This window comes from Ranitomeya variabilis, chromosome 1 (assembly GCF_051348905.1).
Source record: "Ranitomeya variabilis isolate aRanVar5 chromosome 1, aRanVar5.hap1, whole genome shotgun sequence".
NCBI lineage: Eukaryota > Metazoa > Chordata > Amphibia > Anura > Dendrobatidae > Ranitomeya > Ranitomeya variabilis.
The window spans coordinates 797679953-797707774 of NC_135232.1; the positions used below are offsets into that span (position 1 = coordinate 797679953).

At 49.8% G+C, this 27822-nt stretch overlaps 1 protein-coding gene across 1 annotated transcript in view; it reads right to left on the minus strand.

Annotated features, from left to right (window-relative positions):
- Positions 1 to 27822, minus strand: part of SMIM24 (small integral membrane protein 24) — a 138554-nt gene that overhangs the window by 51321 nt on the left and 59411 nt on the right. The window lies entirely within an intron of this gene.

Here is a 27822-nt window from a genome sequence, read left to right on the forward strand (position 1 = left end):
ATAAAACAATAAAAAAATAAATAAATAAACATATTTGGAATCACCGGGTTCAGAAACACCCAAGCTATCAAAATATAAAGAGAATAATCTGATCGGAAAAAAGCATAAGAATAAAAAAAATTTGAAATGTCAGGATAATCTTTTTTTTTGGTCGCCGCAACTTTGCAATAAAATGCAAAACGGGCGATAAAAATATTGTATCTATCCCAATATGGTATTGATAAAAACGTCAGCTCGGTACACAAAAAATAAGCCCTCACCGAGCCCCATATCCTGAAAAATTGAGTCAATTTTTATTTTTTTTGCAAACTTTGGATTTTATTTTCACCTCTTAAATAAAAAGAACTGATACTTGTTTCATATCTGAGAACTCGTAATGACGTGGATAATTATAAAGGCAGGTCAGTTTTAGCATTTAGTAAACATTTTCCAGTTGCAGATATATGCACTCCATAGAGTATATAGGACTCCTGAATGGTTTGAGATGGAATTCTGAGTGTCCTTGGTGCCGGGTGGAGGGGGCTGGAATTCTCCATATGTTATGGCAGTGTCCAAGTCTGAACCCATATTGGACAGTGATGCTTAATGCCATTGGGGGAGCGTGCGGTTGCAGGATTGAGAGGGATGTGTGGTGGTGTGTATACTGGGATATGTGGAGGAGGTCCAGGTACATAATAAATATAAGGTGGCAATAGCTAGATTACTATATATTGGGCGGAAACTGATAACCAAATCTATATATATGAGGCATTGTGATTACTCGCTAATCCCGCCCCTGCACAGTAGCTCCGCCCTCCACACATCACCACACATAATCCCGCCCCCACCACATTACCACACACAATTCCGCCCCCACCACATTACCACACATAATCACACCCCCACCCCATTACCACTCATAATCCCACCTCCCAAAACATTACCACACATAATCCCGCCCCCCACCACATCACCACACATAATCCCGCCCCCCACCACATCACCACACATAATGCCGCCCCCCCACCACATCACCACACATAATCCCGCCCCCCCACCACATCACCACACATAATCCCGCCCCCCCACCACATCACCACACATAATCCCACCCCTCCACCACATCACTGCACATAATCCCACCACCCACCACATCACCACAAATAATCTCGCCCCCCCAACACATCACCACACATAATCCTGTCCCCCACCAAATCACCACACATAATCCCACCCCTCCAACACATCACCAAACATAACCCGCCCCCACCACATCACCACACATAATCCTTCCCCCACCACATCACCACACATAATCCCGCCCCCCACCACATCACCAAACATAATCCCGCCCCCCCACCACATCACCACACATAATCCCGCCCCCCACCACATCACCTCACATAATCCCGTCCCCCCACCACATCACCACACATAATCCCACCCCTCCAACACATCGCCAAACATAATCCCGCCCCCACCACATCGCCACACATAATCCTGCCCCCACCACATCACCACACATAGTCCCGCCCCCCACCACATCACTACACATAATCCCGCACCCCACCACATCACCACACATAATCCCGCCCCCACTACATCACCACACATAATCCCGCCCCTCCACCACATCACTACACATAATCCCAACCCCCACCACACATAAGCCCGCCCCCAACACATCACCAAACATAATCCCGTCCCCCCACCACATCACCACACATAATCCCAACCCCCCACCACATCACCACACATAATCCCACCCCCCACCACATCACCACACATAATCCTGCCCCCCACATCACCACACATAATCCCGCCCCTCCACCACATCACCACACATAATCCTGCCCCCCACCACATCACCACACATAATCCTGCCCCCCACCACATCACCACACATAATCCCGCCCCTCCACCACATCACTGCACATAATCCCACCACCCACCACATCACCACAAATAATCTCGCCCCCCCCAACACATCACCACACATAATCCCGTCCCCCCACCACATCACCACACATAATCCCACCCCTCCAACACATCGCCAAACATAATCCCGCCCCCACCACATCGCCACACATAATCCTGCCCCCACCACATCACCACACATAGTCCCGCCCCCCACCACATCACTACACATAATCCCGCCCCCACCACATCACCACACATAATCCCGCCCCCCACCACATCACCACACATAATCCTGCCCCTCCACCACATCACTACACATAATCCCACCCCCCAACCACATCACCACACATAATCCCGCCCCCCCAACACATCACCACACATATTCCCATCCCCCACCACATCACCACACATAATCCCGCCCCTCCACCACATCGCCAAACATAATCCCGCCCCCCACTACATCGCAACACATGATCCCGAACCCACCACATCACCACACATAATCCCGCCCCCCACCCCATTACCACACATAAGGCCGCCCCCCATTCCATTACCACACATAATCCCGCACCTCCACCATGTCACCACACATAATCCCACCCCTCCACCACATCATCACACATAATCCCGCCCCCCACCACATTACCACACATAATCCCACCCCCGCCACATCACCACACATAATCCCGCCCCCTCACCACATCATCATACATAATCCCGTCCTCCCAACACATCACACACATAATTCCTGCCCCACCACCACATCACCACACATAATCCCGCCCCCCACCACATCACCACACATAATCCCGCCCCTCCACCACATCACTGCACATAATCCCACCACCCACCACATCACCACAAATAATCTCACGCCCACAACACATCATCACACATAATCCCGTCCCCCCACCACATCACCACACATAATCCCACCCTCCAACACATCGCCAAACATAATCCCGCCCCCACCACATCGCCACACATAATCCTGCCCCCACCACATCACCACACATAATCCCACCCCCCCACCACATCACCACACATAATCCCGCCCCCCACCACATCAACACACATAATCCCGCCCCTCCTCCACATCATCACACATAATCCTGCCCCTACACCACATCATCACACATAATCCCGCCCCCACCACATCACCACACATAATCCCGCCCCCCACCACATCACCAAACATAATCCCGCCCCCCCACCACATCACCACACATAATCCTGCCCCTACACCACATCATCACACATAATCCCGCCCCCCACCACATCACCACACATAATCCCGCCCGCCACCACATCACCAAACATAATCCCATCCCCACTACATCACTACACATAATCCCGCCCCCCACCACATCACCACACATAATCCCGCCCCCCCACCACATCACCACACATAATCCTGCCCCTCCACCACATCACTACACATAATCCCACCCCCCCACCACATCACCACACATAATCCCGCCCCCCCAACACATCACACATATTCCCATCCCCCACCACATCACCACACATAATCCCGCCCCTCCACCACATCGCCAAACATAATCCCGCCCCCCACCCCATTACCACACATAAGGCCGCCCCCACTCCATTACCACACATAATCCCGCACCTCTACCATGTCACCACACATAATCCCACCCCTCCACCACATCATCACACATAATCCCGCCCCCCCACCACATTACCACACATAATCCCGCCCCCCGCCACATCACCACACATAATCCCGCCCCCCACCACATCACCACACATAATCCCGCCCCCCCACCACATCATCATACATAATCCCGCCCCACCACCACATCACCACACATAATCCCGCCCCTCCACCACATCGCCACACATAATCCCGCCCCCACCACATCACCACACATAATCCCGTCCCCACCACATCACCACACATAATCCCGCCCCTCCACCACATCACCACACATAATCCCGCCCCCACCACATCACCACACATAATCCCGCCCCCCAACACATCACCACACATAATCCCGCCCCCACAACATCACCACACATAATCCGCCCCTCCACCACATCACTACACATAATCCCAACCCCCCACATCATCACACATAATCCCGCCCCCAACACATCACCACACATAATCCCGTCCCCCCACCACATCACCACACATAATCCCACCATCACCACACACAATCCCGCCCCTCCTCCAGATCACCACACATAATCCCACCCCCCACCACATCACACACATAATCCCGCCCCCCCCACCACATCACCGCACATAATCCCGCCCCTCCACCACATTGCCAAACATAATCCCGCCCCCCACTACATCGCAACACATGATCCCGAACCCACCACATCACCACACATAATCCCGCCCCCCCACCCCATTACCACACATAATCCCGCCCCCCACCACCTCACCACACATAATCCCAACCCTCCACCACATCGCCACACATAATCCCGCCCCCCCACCACATTGCCACACATAATCCCGCCCCCCCACCACATCGCCACACATAATCCCACCCCTCCACCACATCGCCACACATAATCCCGCCCCGCCACCACATCACCACACATAATCTCGCCCCCCCACCACATCACCACACATAATTCCGCCCCCCCACCACATCCCCACACATAATCCTACCCCCCACCACATCACCACACATAATCTCACCCCCAACACATCACTACACATAATCCCACCCCCATCCCATTAACACACATAATCCCATCCCCCAGCACATCACCACACATAATCCCGCCCCCCCACATTACCACAGATAATCCCGCCCCCTCCACAATACCACACATAATCTTGCCCCCCACCACATTACCGCCCCCCACCACAGTACCACACATAATCCCGCCCCCCCACCACATCACCACGCATAATCTCGCCCCCACCCCATTACCACACGTAATTCCGCCCCTCCACCCCATTACCACACATAATCCCGCCCCCCCACCATGTGACCACACATAATCCCGCCCCCCACCACATCACCACGCATAATCTCGCCCCCCCACCACATCACCATACATAATCCCACCCTCCAACACATCACCACACATAATCCCGCCCCCCACCACATCACCACACATAATCTCGCCCCCAAACACATCACCACACATAATCTTGCCCCCCAACACATCACCACACATAATCTCGCCCCCCAACACATCACCACACATAATCTTGCCCCCCACCACATCACCACACATAATCCCGCCCCTCCACCACATCGCCACACATAATCCCACTCCTCCACCACATCGCCACACATAATCCCACCCCCACCACATCACCACACATAATCACGCCCCCAACACATCACCACACATAATGCCGACTCTCCACCCCATTACCAGACATAATTTCACCCCCACCAAATCACCACACATAATCCCGTCCCCCACCACATCACCAAACATAATTTCACCCCCCCACCACATCACCACACATAGTCCCGCCCCCAACACATCACCACACATAATCCCGCCCCCCAAACACATCACCACACATAATCCCACCCCCCCACCACATCACCACACATAATCCCACCCCTCCACCACATCACCACACATAATCCCGCCCCCCCACCACATCACCACACATAATCCCGCCTGCCCACCACATCACCACACATAATCCCGCCCCTTCACCACATCACCACACATAATCCCACCCCCCACAACATCACCACAGATAATCCCGCCCCCCACCACATTACCACACATAATCCCGCCCCCTCACATCACCACACATAATCCCGCCCCCCCACCACATCACCACACATAATCCCGCCCCCCCACCACATATAATCCCCACACCACATCACCACACATAATCCCACCCCTCCACCACATCACGACACATAATCCCACCCCCCACCACATCACCACACATATTCCTGCCCCCCCACCACATCACCACACATAATCCCCCCACCACCTCACCGCACATAATCCCGCCCCCATTACAACACCACACATAATCCCGCTTCTCCAACACATCACCACACATAATAAATCGCCACACATAATCCCGCCCCCCCACCACATCACCACACATAATATCGCCCCCCACCACATCACCACACATAATCCCGCCCCCCAACACATGACAACACGTAATCACACACCCCCACCACATCACTACACATAATCCCACCCCCCACCACATAACCACACATAATCCCACCCCCCCACCACATTACCACAGATAATCCCGCCCCCCACCACATTACCACACATAATCTTGCCCTCCCACCACATTGCCACCCCCCCACCACATTACCACACATAATCCCGCCCCCCCACCACATCACCACACATAATCCCACCCATCACATCACCACACATAATCCCGCCCACCACCACATCACCACACATAATCCCGCCCCTCAACCACATCACCACACATAATCCTGCACCCCCACCACATCACCACACATAATCCCGCCCCCCCACCACATCGCCACACATAATCCCACCCCTCCACCACACCGCCACACATAATCCTGCCCCCACCACATCACCACACATAATCACGCCCCCCACCACATCAGCACACATAATCACGCCCCCCAACACATCACCACACATAATGCCGACTCTCCACCCCATTACCAGACATAATTTCACCCCCCACCACATCACCACACATAATCCTGCCCCCCACCACATCACCACACATAATCCCGCCCCCCCAACACATCAACACACATAATCCCACCCCCCACCACATCACCACACATAATCCTGCCCCTCCACATCGCCACACTTAATCCCGCCCCCCACCACATCGCCACACATAATCCTGCCCATCCACTACATCGCCACACATAATCCCGCCCCCACCACAACACTACACATAATCCCGCCCCCCAACACATCACCACACATAATCCCAACTCCCCACCCCATTACCAGACATAATCCCGCCCCCCACCACATCACCACACATAATCCCTCCCCCACCACATCACCACACATAATCCCGCCCCCCACCACATCACCACACATAATCTTGCCCCCCACCACATCACCACACATAATCCTGCCCCCCACCACATCACCAAACATAATCCCACCCCTACACCACATCACCACACATAATCCCGCCCCCCACCACATCACCACACATAATCCCGCCCCCCCACCACATCATCATACATAATCCCGTCCTCCCAACACATCACACACATAATCCCGCCCCACCACCACATCACCACACATAATCCCGCCCCCACCACATCACCACACATAATCCCGCCCCCACCACATCACCACACATAATCCCGCCCCTCCACCACATCACCACACATAATCCCGCCCCCACCACATCACCACACATAATCCCGCCCCCACCACATCACCATACATAATCCCGCCCCTCCACCACATCACCACACATAATCCCGCCCCCACCACATCACCACACATAATCCCGCCCTCATAACACATCACACACATAATCCCGCCCCACCACCACATCACCACACATAATCCCGCCCCACCACATCACCACACATAATCCCGCCCCCACCACATCACCACACATAATCCCGCCCCTCCACCACATCACCACACATAATCCCGCCCCCACCACATCACCACACATAATCCCGCCCCCACCACATCACCATACATAATCCCGCCCCTCCACCACATCACCACACATAATCCCGCCCCCACCACATCACCACACATAATCCCGCCCCCCAACACATCACCACACATAATCCCGCCCCCACAACATCACCTCACATAATCCCGCCCCCCCATTACATCACCACACATAATCCTGCCCCTCCACCACATCACTACACATAATCCCAACCCCCCACATCATCACACATAATCCCGCCCCCAACACATCACCACACATAATCCCGTCCCCCCACCACATCACCACACATAATCCCACCCCCACCACATCACCACACACAATCCCGCCCCTCCTCCAGATCACCACACATAATCCCACCCCCCACCCCATTACCACACATAATGCCGCCCCCCACTCCATTACCACACATAATCCCGCACCTCCACCATATCACCACACATAATCCCGCCCCCCACCACCTCGCCACACATAATCCCAACCCTCCACATCGCCACACATAATCCCGCCCCCCCACCACATCCCCACACATAATCCTACCCCCCACCACATCACCACACATAATCTCACCCCCAACACATCACTACACATAATCCCACCCCCATCCCATTAACACACATAATCCCATCCCCCAGCACATCACCACACATAATCCCGCCCCCCCACATTACCACAGATAATCCCGCCCCCTCCACATTACCACACATAATCTTGCCCCCCACCACATTACCGCCCCCCCACCACAGTACCACACATAATCCCGCCCCCCCCACCACATCACCACGCATAATCTCGCCCCCACCCCATTACCACACGTAATTCCGCCCCTCCACCCCATTACCACACATAATCCCGCCCCCCCACCATGTGACCACACATAATCCCGCCCCCCACCACATCACCACGCATAATCTCGCCCCCCCACCACATCACCATACATAATCCCACCCTCCAACACATCACCACACATGATCCCGCACCCCCACCACATCACCACACATAATCCCGCCCCCCACCACATCACCACACATAATCTCGCCCCCCCAACACATCACCACACATAATCTTGCCCCCCACCACATCACCACACATAATCCCGCCCCTCCACCACATCGCCACACATAATCCCACTCCTCCACCACATCGCCACACATAATCCCGCCCCCACCACATCACCACACATAATCACGCCCCCCACCACATCAGCACACATAATCACGCCCCCCAACACATCACCACACATAATGCCGACTCCCCACCCCATTACCAGACATAATTTCACCCCCCACCACATCACCACACATAATCCTGCCCCCCACCACATCACCACACATAATCCCGCCCCCCCAACACATTACCACACATAATCCCACCCCCCACCACATCACCACACATAATCCTGCCCCTCCACATCGCCACACTTAATCCCGCCCCCCACCACATCGCCACACATAATCCTGCCCCTCCACTACTTCGCCACACATAATCCCGCCCCCACCACAACACTACACATAATCCCGCACCCCAACACATCACCACACATAATCCCGACCCCCCACCCCATTACCAGACATAATCCCGCCCCCCCTACCACATCACCACACATAATCCCGCCCCCACCACATCACCACACATAATCCCGCCCCCACCACATCACCACACATAATCTTGCCCCCCACCACATCACCACACATAATCCTGCCCCTCCACCACATCACCACACATAATCCCGCCCCCCACATCACCACACATAATCCCACTTACCACCACATCACCACACAAAATCCTGCCCCTCCACCACATTACCACACATAATCCCGCCCCCCACCACATCCCCACACATAATCCCACCCCCCACCACATCACCACACATAATCCCGCCCCCCAACACATCACCACAACTAATCCCGCCCCCCAAACACATCACCACACATAATCCCACCCCCCACCACTTCACCACACATAATCCCGCCCACCCACCACATCACCACACATAATCCCGCCTGCCCACCACATCACCACACATAATCCCGCCCCTCCACCACATCACCACACATAATCCCACCCCCCACAACATCACCACACATAATCCCGCCCCCCACCACATCACCAGAGATAATCCCGCCCCCCACCACATTACTACACATAAACCCGCCCCCCACCACATTGCCACACATAATCCCGCCCCCTCACCACATCACCACACATAATCCCACCCTCCACCACATCACCACACATAATCCCGCCCCCCACCACATCACCACATATAATCCCCCCCACCACATCACCACACATAATCCCGCCCCTCCACCACATCACGACACATAATCCCACCCCCCACCACATCACCACACATATTCCCGCCCCACCACCACATCACCACACATAATCCCCCCCCACCGCATCACCGCACATAATCCTGCCCCCATCACATCACCACACATAATCCCGCTTCTCCAACACATGACCACACATAATAAATCACCACACATAATCCCGCCCCCCACAACATCACCACACATAATCCCGCCCCCCACACATCACCAGAGATAATCCCGCCCCCCACCACATTACTACACATAAACCCGCCCCCCACCACATTGCCACACATAATCCCGCCCCCTCACCACATCACCACACATAATCCCGCCCTCCACCACATCACCACACATAATCCCGCCCCCCACCACATCACCACATATAATCCCCCCCACCACATCACCACACATAATCCCGCCCCTCCACCACATCACGACACATAATCCCACCCCCCACCACATCACCACACATATTCCCGCCCCACCACCACATCACCACACATAATCCCCCCCACCGCATCACCACACATAATTCTGCCCACATCACATCACCACACATAATCCCGCTTCTCCAACACATGACCACACATAATAAATCACGACACATAATCCCGCCCCCCCACCACATCACCACACATAATATCGCCCCCACCACATTACCACACATAATCCCGCCCCCGAACACATGACAACATGTAATCACACACCCCTACCACATCACTACACATAATCCCACCCCCCACCACATAACCACACATAATCGCGCTCCCCACCACATCACCACACATAATACCGCCCCCCAACACATCAACACACATAAAACCACACATAATCCCGCCCCCCACCACATCACCACACATAATCCCGCCCCCCCACCACATCACCACACATTATTCCACCCCCCCACCACATTACCAAAGATAATCCCGCCCCCCACAACATTACCACACATAATCCCGCCCCCCACCACATCACCACACATAATCCCGCCCCTCAACCACATCACCACACGTAATCCCGACCCCCACCACATCACCACACATAATCCCGCCCCCCACCACATTACCAGATATAATCCCACCCCCCACATTACTACACGAGGCTCCGTCCCCACACATTACCACACGAAGCTCCGTCCCCACACATTACCACACGAGGCCCCGTCCCCACATATTACCCAGCAGCGTTAATTAAATAGCAATGAGTGTGCCGAGCATTAGCTGGCTGGAAACAGCTAGTACTGGATAAATGTAGATCCGCCAACGTTGAGGGAATTTTTCAGACAGTCTGACTCTATTGTGAATATGGAAAAAACATTTATGTTAAAAGAAAAGGGATAAGAACATTTGAGACACTGTGGACACATTGGGTGGAGAGAAGATGACCCTGAAGATGACCATTGTTAATGTTGTTATCATTGTGATTTTTTTATTGAATTGTATCTTGAATTTGGTTAAATAAAAATGTATCTGATTTAAAAAAAACATTTTCCAGTACATTATATGGAGGTCAGATCTGAAATGTCCAGACGTCTTATCCAGACCTGGTCGGCCATTATCTGCGCTTGCCCTTTTGGCACCATGGGAGTGTTTCCGAAATGCTTCAGGTACGTTTGCATTTAATATAGTCTTGTTTTTAATACATTTAGAAGGCCATAATGGCACAGCGTATATAAAAAACGTAGAGTAGGACTGCCCCTATCCGAGAATGCCGTGACATGGCGGGCTAGCTCAAAGAATTGATCAGTTGTTTGCTAAAAGTCTCAGTTTAAAGTACAGTTAGAGATTAATATGTGCACATGCACCTTATATATTGCGTGCTGACCATAGGCAGTGCTGGCTTTTTGGCTTTTTCTTTTCAGTACATTATATGGTAAAATCAATGGTGTCCTTCAAAAGAACAACTCATCACACGAAAAACAAGCCCTCACACAGCCATACTGATGGAAAAATAAAGAGCTATGGCTCTGGGAAAAAGGGGAGCAAAACTGCTTGGCCTGTCACAGTTGACCAATTTTTTTTGTTCCAAAAATTGATTATTGTCATTCATACAGTTTAACGTGCTTTGTGTAAAATTACGGTGGTTTAAAATTTTGAACCTCTTCACGACATATGACATATATATACATCATATATCGTGTCTTCCCCTTTGATACGGGCTTTGGCGCTGAGCTCACATGTTTTCTGGCACACGACATTTGATTTGATCAGCGGACATGTGCCCCTGACAACCGCGGGTGGAATTTCGATCCACCCGCTGCTGTATATGTTCAATGCCGCTGTCAATCTCTGACAGCGGCATTCAACATGATCACACCGGAAGAGCATCACTAACCCTGCCCACGAGAGCCCCTATCCCATGATCACAGGGAGCCGATGGGTTAGCATGACAACCCGGGGTCTGCAGGAGATCCCTGTGGTTGTCATTGAAGATCTGCTATGAGCGCTGCCCCATGGCCTGTGTTCATAGCAGATGAGCATTTCTGCTACACATTGCAGAATAACAACTTATATGACTCATCACCATGGTAACTCATAATATAACAGAAATCTGTACCATATGTGAACAAGGACCAACAAGACCTATCATCACGATAAGGATTAAACTTAAAAAGAAAAAAAGCGATGACAAATGGTCACACACAATACATGGAGATACTATAAACTTTATTGGTAATATATAACAACATTAAGAACAGGTGAAAGGAGGGAAGGTAGTAGCAGCACAGAAACCACTGTTAAAGAGTTAACAGGAAGGGCGCCACCAGAAATAACAGTCCTCCAGGCTTATATATTATCAGAGTAGAAAAAATAAGCAAAAGTAGAAAAACCAAATAGTAAAAAACTGAATAAACCACAAAATAATAATAACTGGATCCTACTGCAGGCAGGAATACCGAGCAAATAGCAACCGTTCACAGCATATGAGATAGGTAAATACAAGGACCGCTGTATTGCTATCCTAATTATAGTCCCATGGCCTATCAAACAGACATAATAAATACTATTAAAGCAGGGTACCCACCGCACGGAGGACTGTAGTACTGGAAGCGCGCCATGTAGTATATAGCACAGCCACGTAGTATATAGCACAGCCATATAGTACAGGTCCTTCTCAAAAAATTGCCCCCCACCACATCACCACACATAATCCCGCCCCTCCACCACATCGCCACACATAATCCCACTCCTCCACCACATCGCCACACATAATCCCACCCCCACCACATCACCACACATAATCACGCCCCCAACACATCACCACACATAATGCCGACTCTCCACCCCATTACCAGACATAATTTCACCCCCACCAAATCACCACACATAATCCCGTCCCCCACCACATCACCAAACATAATTTCACCCCCCCACCACATCACCACACATAGTCCCGCCCCCAACACATCACCACACATAATCCCGCCCCCCAAACACATCACCACACATAATCCCACCCCCCCACCACATCACCACACATAATCCCACCCCTCCACCACATCACCACACATAATCCCGCCCCCCCACCACATCACCACACATAATCCCGCCTGCCCACCACATCACCACACATAATCCCGCCCCTTCACCACATCACCACACATAATCCCACCCCCCACAACATCACCACAGATAATCCCGCCCCCCACCACATTACCACACATAATCCCGCCCCCTCACATCACCACACATAATCCCGCCCCCCCACCACATCACCACACATAATCCCGCCCCCCCACCACATATAATCCCCACACCACATCACCACACATAATCCCACCCCTCCACCACATCACGACACATAATCCCACCCCCCACCACATCACCACACATATTCCTGCCCCCCCACCACATCACCACACATAATCCCCCCACCACCTCACCGCACATAATCCCGCCCCCATTACAACACCACACATAATCCCGCTTCTCCAACACATCACCACACATAATAAATCGCCACACATAATCCCGCCCCCCCACCACATCACCACACATAATATCGCCCCCCACCACATCACCACACATAATCCCGCCCCCCAACACATGACAACACGTAATCACACACCCCCACCACATCACTACACATAATCCCACCCCCCACCACATAACCACACATAATCCCACCCCCCCACCACATTACCACAGATAATCCCGCCCCCCACCACATTACCACACATAATCTTGCCCTCCCACCACATTGCCACCCCCCCACCACATTACCACACATAATCCCGCCCCCCCACCACATCACCACACATAATCCCACCCATCACATCACCACACATAATCCCGCCCACCACCACATCACCACACATAATCCCGCCCCTCAACCACATCACCACACATAATCCTGCACCCCCACCACATCACCACACATAATCCCGCCCCCCCACCACATCGCCACACATAATCCCACCCCTCCACCACACCGCCACACATAATCCTGCCCCCACCACATCACCACACATAATCACGCCCCCCACCACATCAGCACACATAATCACGCCCCCCAACACATCACCACACATAATGCCGACTCTCCACCCCATTACCAGACATAATTTCACCCCCCACCACATCACCACACATAATCCTGCCCCCCACCACATCACCACACATAATCCCGCCCCCCCAACACATCAACACACATAATCCCACCCCCCACCACATCACCACACATAATCCTGCCCCTCCACATCGCCACACTTAATCCCGCCCCCCACCACATCGCCACACATAATCCTGCCCATCCACTACATCGCCACACATAATCCCGCCCCCACCACAACACTACACATAATCCCGCCCCCCAACACATCACCACACATAATCCCAACTCCCCACCCCATTACCAGACATAATCCCGCCCCCCACCACATCACCACACATAATCCCTCCCCCACCACATCACCACACATAATCCCGCCCCCCACCACATCACCACACATAATCTTGCCCCCCACCACATCACCACACATAATCCTGCCCCTCCACCACATCACCACACATAATCCCGCCCCCCACATCACCACACATAATCCCACTTACCACCACATCACCACACAAAATCCCGCCCCCCACCACATCACCACACATAATCCCGCCCCCCACCACATCACCAAACATAATCCCACCCCTACACCACATCACCACACATAATCCCGCCCCCCACCACATCACCACACATAATCCCGCCCCCCCACCACATCATCATACATAATCCCGTCCTCCCAACACATCACACACATAATCCCGCCCCACCACCACATCACCACACATAATCCCGCCCCCACCACATCACCACACATAATCCCGCCCCCACCACATCACCACACATAATCCCGCCCCTCCACCACATCACCACACATAATCCCGCCCCCACCACATCACCACACATAATCCCGCCCCCACCACATCACCATACATAATCCCGCCCCTCCACCACATCACCACACATAATCCCGCCCCCACCACATCACCACACATAATCCCGCCCTCATAACACATCACACACATAATCCCGCCCCACCACCACATCACCACACATAATCCCGCCCCACCACATCACCACACATAATCCCGCCCCCACCACATCACCACACATAATCCCGCCCCTCCACCACATCACCACACATAATCCCGCCCCCACCACATCACCACACATAATCCCGCCCCCACCACATCACCATACATAATCCCGCCCCTCCACCACATCACCACACATAATCCCGCCCCCACCACATCACCACACATAATCCCGCCCCCCAACACATCACCACACATAATCCCGCCCCCACAACATCACCTCACATAATCCCGCCCCCCCATTACATCACCACACATAATCCTGCCCCTCCACCACATCACTACACATAATCCCAACCCCCCACATCATCACACATAATCCCGCCCCCAACACATCACCACACATAATCCCGTCCCCCCACCACATCACCACACATAATCCCACCCCCACCACATCACCACACACAATCCCGCCCCTCCTCCAGATCACCACACATAATCCCACCCCCCACCCCATTACCACACATAATGCCGCCCCCCACTCCATTACCACACATAATCCCGCACCTCCACCATATCACCACACATAATCCCGCCCCCCACCACCTCGCCACACATAATCCCAACCCTCCACATCGCCACACATAATCCCGCCCCCCCACCACATCCCCACACATAATCCTACCCCCCACCACATCACCACACATAATCTCACCCCCAACACATCACTACACATAATCCCACCCCCATCCCATTAACACACATAATCCCATCCCCCAGCACATCACCACACATAATCCCGCCCCCCCACATTACCACAGATAATCCCGCCCCCTCCACATTACCACACATAATCTTGCCCCCCACCACATTACCGCCCCCCCACCACAGTACCACACATAATCCCGCCCCCCCCACCACATCACCACGCATAATCTCGCCCCCACCCCATTACCACACGTAATTCCGCCCCTCCACCCCATTACCACACATAATCCCGCCCCCCCACCATGTGACCACACATAATCCCGCCCCCCACCACATCACCACGCATAATCTCGCCCCCCCACCACATCACCATACATAATCCCACCCTCCAACACATCACCACACATGATCCCGCACCCCCACCACATCACCACACATAATCCCGCCCCCCACCACATCACCACACATAATCTCGCCCCCCCAACACATCACCACACATAATCTTGCCCCCCACCACATCACCACACATAATCCCGCCCCTCCACCACATCGCCACACATAATCCCACTCCTCCACCACATCGCCACACATAATCCCGCCCCCACCACATCACCACACATAATCACGCCCCCCACCACATCAGCACACATAATCACGCCCCCCAACACATCACCACACATAATGCCGACTCCCCACCCCATTACCAGACATAATTTCACCCCCCACCACATCACCACACATAATCCTGCCCCCCACCACATCACCACACATAATCCCGCCCCCCCAACACATTACCACACATAATCCCACCCCCCACCACATCACCACACATAATCCTGCCCCTCCACATCGCCACACTTAATCCCGCCCCCCACCACATCGCCACACATAATCCTGCCCCTCCACTACTTCGCCACACATAATCCCGCCCCCACCACAACACTACACATAATCCCGCACCCCAACACATCACCACACATAATCCCGACCCCCCACCCCATTACCAGACATAATCCCGCCCCCCCTACCACATCACCACACATAATCCCGCCCCCACCACATCACCACACATAATCCCGCCCCCACCACATCACCACACATAATCTTGCCCCCCACCACATCACCACACATAATCCTGCCCCTCCACCACATCACCACACATAATCCCGCCCCCCACATCACCACACATAATCCCACTTACCACCACATCACCACACAAAATCCTGCCCCTCCACCACATTACCACACATAATCCCGCCCCCCACCACATCCCCACACATAATCCCACCCCCCACCACATCACCACACATAATCCCGCCCCCCAACACATCACCACAACTAATCCCGCCCCCCAAACACATCACCACACATAATCCCACCCCCCACCACTTCACCACACATAATCCCGCCCACCCACCACATCACCACACATAATCCCGCCTGCCCACCACATCACCACACATAATCCCGCCCCTCCACCACATCACCACACATAATCCCACCCCCCACAACATCACCACACATAATCCCGCCCCCCACCACATCACCAGAGATAATCCCGCCCCCCACCACATTACTACACATAAACCCGCCCCCCACCACATTGCCACACATAATCCCGCCCCCTCACCACATCACCACACATAATCCCACCCTCCACCACATCACCACACATAATCCCGCCCCCCACCACATCACCACATATAATCCCCCCCACCACATCACCACACATAATCCCGCCCCTCCACCACATCACGACACATAATCCCACCCCCCACCACATCACCACACATATTCCCGCCCCACCACCACATCACCACACATAATCCCCCCCCACCGCATCACCGCACATAATCCTGCCCCCATCACATCACCACACATAATCCCGCTTCTCCAACACATGACCACACATAATAAATCACCACACATAATCCCGCCCCCCACAACATCACCACACATAATCCCGCCCCCCACCACATCACCAGAGATAATCCCGCCCCCCACCACATTACTACACATAAACCCGCCCCCCACCACATTGCCACACATAATCCCGCCCCCTCACCACATCACCACACATAATCCCGCCCTCCACCACATCAACACACATAATCCCGCCCCCCACCACATCACCACATATAATCCCCCCCACCACATCACCACACATAATCCCGCCCCTCCACCACATCACGACACATAATCCCACCCCCCACCACATCACCACACATATTCCCGCCCCACCACCACATCACCACACATAATCCCCCCCACCGCATCACCACACATAATTCTGCCCACATCACATCACCACACATAATCCCGCTTCTCCAACACATGACCACACATAATAAATCACGACACATAATCCCGCCCCCCCACCACATCACCACACATAATATCGCCCCCACCACATTACCACACATAATCCCGCCCCCGAACACATGACAACATGTAATCACACACCCCTACCACATCACTACACATAATCCCACCCCCCACCACATAACCACACATAATCGCGCTCCCCACCACATCACCACACATAATACCGCCCCCCAACACATCAACACACATAAAACCACACATAATCCCGCCCCCCACCACATCACCACACATAATCCCGCCCCCCCACCACATCACCACACATTATTCCACCCCCCCACCACATTACCAAAGATAATCCCGCCCCCCACAACATTACCACACATAATCCCGCCCCCCACCACATCACCACACATAATCCCGCCCCTCAACCACATCACCACACGTAATCCCGACCCCCACCACATCACCACACATAATCCCGCCCCCCACCACATTACCAGATATAATCCCACCCCCCACATTACTACACGAGGCTCCGTCCCCACACATTACCACACGAAGCTCCGTCCCCACACATTACCACACGAGGCCCCGTCCCCACATATTACCCAGCAGCGTTAATTAAATAGCAATGAGTGTGCCGAGCATTAGCTGGCTGGAAACAGCTAGTACTGGATAAATGTAGATCCGCCAACGTTGAGGGAATTTTTCAGACAGTCTGACTCTATTGTGAATATGGAAAAAACATTTATGTTAAAAGAAAAGGGATAAGAACATTTGAGACACTGTGGACACATTGGGTGGAGAGAAGATGACCCTGAAGATGACCATTGTTAATGTTGTTATCATTGTGATTTTTTTATTGAATTGTATCTTGAATTTGGTTAAATAAAAATGTATCTGATTTAAAAAAAACATTTTCCAGTACATTATATGGAGGTCAGATCTGAAATGTCCAGACGTCTTATCCAGACCTGGTCGGCCATTATCTGCGCTTGCCCTTTTGGCACCATGGGAGTGTTTCCGAAATGCTTCAGGTACGTTTGCATTTAATATAGTCTTGTTTTTAATACATTTAGAAGGCCATAATGGCACAGCGTATATAAAAAACGTAGAGTAGGACTGCCCCTATCCGAGAATGCCGTGACATGGCGGGCTAGCTCAAAGAATTGATCAGTTGTTTGCTAAAAGTCTCAGTTTAAAGTACAGTTAGAGATTAATATGTGCACATGCACCTTATATATTGCGTGCTGACCATAGGCAGTGCTGGCTTTTTGGCTTTTTCTTTTCAGTACATTATATGGTAAAATCAATGGTGTCCTTCAAAAGAACAACTCATCACACGAAAAACAAGCCCTCACACAGCCATACTGATGGAAAAATAAAGAGCTATGGCTCTGGGAAAAAGGGGAGCAAAACTGCTTGGCCTGTCACAGTTGACCAATTTTTTTTGTTCCAAAAATTGATTATTGTCATTCATACAGTTTAACGTGCTTTGTGTAAAATTACGGTGGTTTAAAATTTTGAACCTCTTCACGACATATGACATATATATACATCATATATCGTGTCTTCCCCTTTGATACGGGCTTTGGCGCTGAGCTCACATGTTTTCTGGCACACGACATTTGATTTGATCAGCGGACATGTGCCCCTGACAACCGCGGGTGGAATTTCGATCCACCCGCTGCTGTATATGTTCAATGCCGCTGTCAATCTCTGACAGCGGCATTCAACATGATCACACCGGAAGAGCATCACTAACCCTGCCCACGAGAGCCCCTATCCCATGATCACAGGGAGCCGATGGGTTAGCATGACAACCCGGGGTCTGCAGGAGATCCCTGTGGTTGTCATTGAAGATCTGCTATGAGCGCTGCCCCATGGCCTGTGTTCATAGCAGATGAGCATTTCTGCTACACATTGCAGAATAACAACTTATATGACTCATCACCATGGTAACTCATAATATAACAGAAATCTGTACCATATGTGAACAAGGACCAACAAGACCTATCATCACGATAAGGATTAAACTTAAAAAGAAAAAAAGCGATGACAAATGGTCACACACAATACATGGAGATACTATAAACTTTATTGGTAATATATAACAACATTAAGAACAGGTGAAAGGAGGGAAGGTAGTAGCAGCACAGAAACCACTGTTAAAGAGTTAACAGGAAGGGCGCCACCAGAAATAACAGTCCTCCAGGCTTATATATTATCAGAGTAGAAAAAATAAGCAAAAGTAGAAAAACCAAATAGTAAAAAACTGAATAAACCACAAAATAATAATAACTGGATCCTACTGCAGGCAGGAATACCGAGCAAATAGCAACCGTTCACAGCATATGAGATAGGTAAATACAAGGACCGCTGTATTGCTATCCTAATTATAGTCCCATGGCCTATCAAACAGACATAATAAATACTATTAAAGCAGGGTACCCACCGCACGGAGGACTGTAGTACTGGAAGCGCGCCTCCAGTACTACAGTCCTCCGTGTGGTGGGTACCCTGCTTTAATAGTATTTATTATGTCTGTTTGATAGGCCATGGGACTATAATTAGGATAGCAATACAGCGGTCCTTGTATTTACCTATCTCATATGCTGTGAACGGTTGCTATTTGCTCGGTATTCCTGCCTGCAGTAGGATCCAGTTATTATTATTTTGTGGTTTATTCAGTTTTTTACTATTTGGTTTTTCTACTTTTGCTTATTTTTTCTACTCTGATAATATATAAGCCTGGAGGACTGTTATTTCTGGTGGCGCCCTTCCTGTTAACTCTTTAACAGTGGTTTCTGTGCTGCTACTACCTTCCCTCCTTTCACCTGTTCTTAATGTTGTTATATATTACCAATAAAGTTTATAGTATCTCCATGTATTGTGTGTGACCATTTGTCATCGCTTTTTTTCTTTTTAAGTTTAATGCTACACATTGCAGGGCTGAAACCCTGCTATGTATAGCACAGGCGGTCGGATTATCTCAGCTTCTAGTCTCCTAAGAAGACTATCAAAGCAAGTAAAAAGTGTAAAAAAAAGTTTTAAAAAATATTTTAAAAATATCATTCAAAATAAAGCAATATAAAAAATACACATATTTGGTATAGTCGTGTTCAGAAACTCCCGATCTATCAAAATATAAAAATAACTAGATGGTGGCCCGATTCTAACGCATCGGGTATTTTAGAAAATGTATGTATGTATGTACGTCGCGCTGTGAGTGGGGGTTACGTAGCGCCAATATCGCTGATTGGTTGTGGCCGGTCGGGCACGACCAATGACCATAGCGGTGTTTAAATACTGCGCCAATATCGCTGATTGGTCACGGCCGGCCGTGCGGGACCAATCAGTGAAGCGGTGTTTAAATCCCGTGCCAATATCGCTGATTGGACGCGGCTTGCCAGGCGCAACCAATCAGCGAAGCGTGGTTTAAATCCCGCGTCAATTCGCGGCTGGACTGCGTCTGTTGCTGATTGGTCAGGATGTCGTGGGTTCGGGGCGCTGGATGTTGGGGGTTCGGGGGCAGGATATAGTACAGCCACGTAGTATATAACACAGCCACGTAGTATATAGCAGCCATGTAGTATATAGCACAGCCCGTAGTATATAGCACAGCCACTAGTATGTAGTATATAGCACAGCCACGTAGTATATAGCACAGCCACGTAGTATATAGCACAGCCACGTAGTATATAGCAGCCATGTAGTATATAGCACAGCCCATAGTATATAGCACAGCCACGTAGTATATAGCACAGCCATGCAGTATATAGCACAGCCACATAGTATATAGCAGCCACGTAGTATATAGCACAGCCACGCAGTATATAGCACAGCCGCATAGTATATAGCAGCCATGTAGTATATAGCACAGCCACGTAGTATATAGCACAGCCATATAGTACAGGTCCTTCTCAAAAAATTAGCATATAGTGTTAAATTTCATTATTTACCATAATGTAATGATTACAATTAAACTTTCATATACTATAGATTCATTATCCACCAACTGAAATTTGTCAGGTCTTTTATTGTTTTAATACTGATGATTTTGGCATACAACTCCTGATAACCAAAAAAAACTGTCTCAATAAATTAGCATATCAAGAAAAGGTTCTCTAAATGACCTATTACCCTAATCTTCTGAATCAACTAATTAACTCTAAACACATGCAAAAGATACCTGAGGCTTTTAAAAACTCCCTGCCTGGTTCATTACTCAAAACCCCCATCATGGGTAAGACTAGCGACCTGACAGATGTCAAGAAGGCCATCATTGACACCCTCAAGCAAGAGGGTAAGACCCAGAAAGAAATTTCTCAACAAATAGGCTGTTCCCAGAGTGCTGTATCAAGGCACCTCAATGGTAAGTCTGTTGGAAGGAAACAATGTGGCAGAAAACGCTGTACAACGAGAAGAGGTGACCGGACCCTGAGGAAGATTGTGGAGAAGGACCGATTCCAGACCTTGGGGAACCTGAGGAAGCAGTGGACTGAGTCTGGTGTGGAAAGGCGTGTGCAGGAAATGGGCTACAGGTGCCGCATTCCCCAGGTAAAGCCACTTTTGAACCATAAACAGCGGCAGAAGCGCCTGACCTGGGCTACAGAGAAGCAGCACTGGACTGTTGCTAAGTGGTCCCAAGTACTTTTTTCTGATGAAAGCAAATTTTGCATGTCATTCGGAAATCAAGGTGCCAGAGTCTGGAGGAAGACTGGGGAGAAGGAAATGCCAAAATGCCTGAAGTCCAGTGTCAAGTACCCACAGTCAGTGATGGTGTGGGGTGCCATGTCAGCTGCTGGTGTTGGTCCACTGTGTTTCATCAAGGGCAGGGTCAATGCAGCTAGCTATCAGGAGATTTTGGAGCACTTCATGCTTCCATCGGCTGAAATGCTTTATGGAGATGAAGATTTCATTTTTCAGCACGACCTGGCACCTGCTCACAGTGCCAAAACCACTGGTAAATGGTTTACTGACCATGGTATTACTGTGCTCAATTGGCCTGCCAACTCTCCTGACCTGAACCCCATAGAGAATCTGTGGGATATTGTGAAGAGAAAGTTGAGAGACGCAAGACCCAACACTCTGGATGAGCTTAAGGCCGCTATTGAAGCATCCTGGGCCTCCATAACATCTCAGCAGTGTCACAGGCTGATTGCCTCCATGCCACGCCGCATTGAAGCAGTCATTTCTGCCAAAGGATTCCCGACCAAGTATTGAGTGCATAACTGAACATTATTATTTGATGGTTTTTTTGTTTGGTATTAAAAAACACTTTTATTTGATTGGTCGGGTGAAATATGCTAATTTATTGAGACAGGTTTTTTGGGTTATCAGGAGTTGTATGCCAAAATCATCAGTATTAAAACAATAAAAGACCTGACAAATTTCAGTTGGTGGATAATGAATCTATAGTATATGAAAGTTTAATTGTAATCATTACATTATGGTAAATAATGAAATTTAACACTATATGCTAATTTTTTGAGAAGGACCTGTATAACATAGCCCACGTACTATATAACACAGACAGCCACGTAGTATATAGCAGAGCCACGTAGTATATAGCAGCCACATAGTATGTAGCAGCCACATAGTATATAGCAGCCACATAGTATATAGCACAGCCACGTGGAATATAGCAGCCACGCAGTATATATCAGCCACGTAGTATACAACAGCCACGTAGTATATAACACAGCCCACTCAGTAAATAACACAGCCCACGCAGTATATAACACTGCCCACGTAGTATATATCAGTCACGCAGTATATAACACAGCCCATGCAGTATACAGCAGTGTGGGCACCATATCTCTGTTAAAAAAAAGAATTAAAATAAAAAATAGTTATATACTCACCCTCCGGCGTCCACCGAAGTTGTCCCGATGCGTGCGAGGCTGCCACCAGCTTCCGTTCCATTATGCCGCGGTGTAATGCAGTCGGTTTAATGGACTGCTAAAACGCTATTTGGGCGGCGGGCGCTGACTGGGAGGGGAGTAGGGAGGGGGCACTGACTGCAGGGGAGTAGGGAGCGGCCATTTCGCATCCGGACTGTGCCCGTCGCTGCCAATCAGCGACTTGGGATTTCCGTGACAGACAGACAAACAGACCGACAGACGGAAGTGCCCCTTAGACGATTATATATATAGATTAATCCTCTTGGTAAACCGTATAACGAGAATAAAGTCGAAACGCCAGAATTACAGTTTTTGGTTGCTGCAATAAAATGCAATAACAGGCGATTAAAAGATTGTGGTGTCAATATGATCACTGCGCCCCTAGATGAATTCATTGAGAGGTTTAGTTTGTAAAATGGGGTCACTTATGGGGGATTCTCCTGTTCTCGCACGTTGGGGGCTCTCTCAGTGGGTCATGGCACCCTCAAACCATAATAGTAAAATCTTCACAATAATATGGCGCTACTGCCCTTTTGAGTTTTACACTGTGCCTCAAAAGTAGTTCCCAATTGCAGAGTATTGGCGCACTCAGGAGAAATTGCACAAGAAACTGAGAGGTCCATTTTTTCCTATTAGCCCTCATAAAAATGTAAAATTCGGGATCAAAACAGCATTTTGGTGGAAGAAATGTAATTATTCTTTCTGTTCCGCCCAATAGTATAAATATCTGTGACACACCTGCGGTGTTAGTATGATCACTGCACTCTTAGATTAATTCATTGAGAGGTGTAGTTTGTAAAATGACTGGACAATAAGAAAAATTTGGCATGAAAAATTTGATTTTTAAAATGTTCTTAACTCTATGTTATAAACTTCTGTAAAGCAACTGGTGGTTAAAGATGCTCACCACACATCTAGATAAGTTCCTTGAGGGGTCTAGTTTCCAAAATGGTTCCACTTGTTGAGGATTTCCACTGTTCAGGCACATCAGGAGCCCTCCAAATGTGACATGGCGTCCGCTCACGACTTCAGCCAATTTTGTGTTCAAAAAGTCAAACTTTGCTCCTTCCATTCCGGGACCTGCCGTGAGCACAAACAGTGTTCTTCCTCCACACATGGGGTATTAGTTAGTGTACTCAGGAGAAATTGAACAATTTTGGGGGTTCGTTTTCTCCTGCTATCTTTGTTCAAATAAAAAAAATGGGGCTAAAAATGATTTCTGTGGAAAAAATGTGATTTTTAATTTTCACGGCTCTATGTTATGAACTTATGTGAAGCACCTGGGTGCTCAAGGTGTGCACCACACATCTAGATAAGTTCCTTGAGGGGGTCTAGTTTCCAAAATGGTGTCACTTGTGCGGTTTTTGCACTGTTTAGGCACATCGGAGGCTCTCCAAATGAGATATGGCATCCGCTGCTCTAGATTCCAGTCAATTTTACGTTCAAAATGTCAAACAGTGCTCCTTCCCTTCAGAGCACTACCGTGTGCCCATGCAATAGTCTTCCATCACATAATTGGTATCGACATACTCAGGAGAAATTGCACACCAAATTTGGTGTCCATATTCTCCTGCTACCCTTGTTAAAATAAAAATTTGGGGGCTTAAAGATGTTTGTTGTGTTTTTTTGTAAAAAAAGTGACAATTTTCACAGCTCTACATTACAAACTTATGTAGAGCACCTGGGGGTTCATGGTGCTCGTCATACATCTAGATAAGCTCCTTGAGGGTCTAGTTTCCAAAACTGGGTCACTTGTGGGTGGTTTACACTAGAGATGAGTAGAGATGAGCGGACCACTCAAGGTTTGGTTCGGATTTGGCGAATGTCCCAATGTTCACTGAACAGTTCATCGAACGATTCATCAAACATATCCAAAACCCACTGAATTTAATGGGAGGCACAACCAAAAGCATATGCAACACCTTCTGGGGGGGGGGCAAAAAGCTGCCAAAACAGCTAAAATTAGGGGCAGGCATCAGGAAAAGTGGCATCAATTCATCCACAGTAGAAATTTGATAATGGCACAGCAGCAGTCAGCCATGGACCATGCATGAAGTATCAGGGTCTGGGCCAGCATTTATAGCTTTGAATTGAAGTTTCAATGAAGATATGGTGGTTAAGGGAGTGATGTAAGCCTTCTTTCCTGGGAGCCCTGATATGTCATGCAACAGTTCCAATTTTTGTTTCCCAACCACACTCAGATGGTACAAACATCAGTTTCATAGAGTACTATTGATAGAAAAATGTAAGGATAGTAACATGGGTAGTTCAGTGAAAGTGAAAGTAACATAGTAACATAGTAACATAGTTAGTAAGGCCGAAAAAAGACATTGTCCATCCAGTTCAGCCTATATATAAATCTCCAGATCTACGTCCTTCTAAAGAACATAATAACTGGAATATTGTTACGCTCCAGGAAGACATCCAGGCCTCTCTTGAACCCTTTGACTGATTTTGCCATCACCATCTCCTCAGGCAAGGAATTCCAGATTCTCACTGCCCTAACAGTAAAGAATCCTCTTCTATGTTGGTGGAAAAACCTTCTCTCCTCTAGACGCAGAGAATGCCCCCTTGTAACCGTCATCTTCCTTGGTATAAACAGATCCTCGGAGAGATATCTGTATTATCCCCTTATATACTTATACCTGGTTATTAGATCGCCCCTCAGTCGTCTTTTTTCTAGACTAAATAATCCTAATTTTGCTAATCTCTCTGGGCATTGTAGTTCCCCCATCCCCATCCCCTTGCCTGCCTGCCTGTGATCCCTTCTTCTACAGGCAACATACAGGAAGGAGACCCAACTTGGATTCTCCAAATTTCAAAAAAATATTGTCACACACCACTAAAGTGGCATCAATTTCCACAGAGAGCAAACAGTATAATTTCCATTTGACACACCTTCCACTACAGGCAACCCACCAGATTAAGACCCAACTTGGAGTCTCCACATTTCCAATAATAATTGTCACACACCACTAAAGTAGTATCAATTTTCAGAGAGGCAAAACAGTATAATAGGCCTCTGACACACCTTCCACTGCAGGCAACCCACCAGATGGAAACCCAACTTGGATTTCCAAACATTATTATAAGACACCACTAAATTGGCATCAATTTCCACAGAGTAGAAATAATATAATTGCCTTCTGACACCCCCTCCATTACAGGCAAATCACCAGATGGAAACACAACTCGGAGTTTCCACATTTCCAAAAATAATTGTCACACACCACTAAAATGGCATAAAATTCCACAGAGTAGAAATAGTATAATGTTCCTCTGACACCCATTCCACTACAGGCAACCCACCAGATAGAGACCCACCTTGGAGTCTCCACATCTCAAAAGATTATTGTTACACAACACTAAAGTGTCATCAATTTCCACACAGTAGAAACAGTATAATAGGCCTCTGACACACCTTCCTCTACAGGCAACCCACCAGATCAATACCCACCTTAGAGTCTCCACATTTTCAATAATAATTGGCACACACCACTAAA